The 1,271-nt window shown below is 39.7% G+C and overlaps 1 non-coding gene across 1 annotated transcript; it reads right to left on the bottom strand.

Annotated features, from left to right (window-relative positions):
* Window positions 1-855: 855 nt before the first annotated feature.
* On the bottom strand, window positions 856-962 carry LOC117275448 (small nucleolar RNA R71). The gene has a single exon (XR_004505614.1). It is a non-coding gene; the product is annotated as a small nucleolar RNA R71 (small nucleolar RNA).
* Window positions 963-1,271: the final 309 nt, after the last annotated feature.

The following is a 1,271-nucleotide window of genomic DNA, read 5'->3' as shown; positions in this document are numbered from 1 at the left end:
CTGAGGCCGTAGTTTATGCTTTATGCATGTTTGGGCCTGAGGCCGTAGTTTATGCTTTATGCATTTTTGGGCTTGAGGCTGTAGTTATGTATACGTATAGTTGGACCTGAGGCCGTAGCTTGTGCACATATATATTGGGCCAGAGGCCGTAGTTTATTCAGATTAACATGTGGTGCATCATTCAGAAGAGGGAGTATTCATATCCTTACTTTCTTTGTTCAGTTCAGTTATCAGTTATCAGTTATCATTTCAGTTATCAGTTATGAGTTATCAGTTCTCCGTTTCAGTTTCATCATTTATAGTTCTTTCTTTCAGTTGCTTTACATACCAGTGCAATTCAAATGTACTGACGTCCCTTTTTCCCGGGGCCTGCATCTCACGATGCAGGTAATGATTTACAGGTTGACGATTCAGAGCATTAGGATTCTCGTACCAGCTATTAAGTGGCCCCTAGTTCTTTCGGGGCATTATCATTACTTTACAGTCTTTTAGTATTTATAGACATTCAGCATTTTCACTACTTCATTAGAGGCTTTATAGACTAGAGTAACAGTTAAACAGAGTCAAAAGATTTTCATGCTAAGCAATGTTTACTACAGATATGCTTCAGACTTGTATTAGTGTTTCCACACTTTGATTTATATGCTTTAGATTTTCAGTATATTAACATGTGTTAGTTTATCTTCCGCATTCAATATGTTATGATATCACATGTTGATTCATCCAACTAGTTGGTTCGCTCGGTCACATGTAATCAGGCATCGAGTGTCGTGTTACATCCAGGCCCAGGTTCGGGGTGTGATAGAGATGACCAGAAAATTCCTTGATAAATATTTCTCATCAGCTATGACGGGCAAGTTTAGAAGAGAAATCCATAACTTCTGCCAAAAAGAGACTGAAACTTTTTTTGAAACATGGGAGAGGTTTAAGGAGATTGTTCGAAAGTGTCAACATAGTGGAATTGAACTCTCGATGCAACTCCAGGACTTTTGGGATGGATTGACACCGGCCTCACGTAGAATATTGAGTAATGCAGCTGGAGGCCCCTTGATGAAGAAGACTCCAGAGGAGATAGTTACAATTCTTGATGAGTTATCTTAAGATGCAAATCAGTGGGCCTCTGAGAGTAACGAAAGAAGAAGAGCTACTGGTGTATACCAAGTTGACGCTAACACATCTGTGCAGGTACAACTCGATGCTATGGCTAAAGAAATAAGGAAGCTAACCTTGGCTACAATACAAAGTGAGCCGCATGTAGCTTGTGATATATG

The sequence above is a fragment of the Nicotiana tomentosiformis genome, chromosome 3 (assembly GCF_000390325.3).
Source record: "Nicotiana tomentosiformis chromosome 3, ASM39032v3, whole genome shotgun sequence".
NCBI classification, from domain to species: Eukaryota; Viridiplantae; Streptophyta; class Magnoliopsida; order Solanales; family Solanaceae; genus Nicotiana; species Nicotiana tomentosiformis.
The sequence above is the reverse complement of the archived record's forward strand: the minus strand, read 5'-3'. Positions and strand labels throughout refer to the sequence as shown.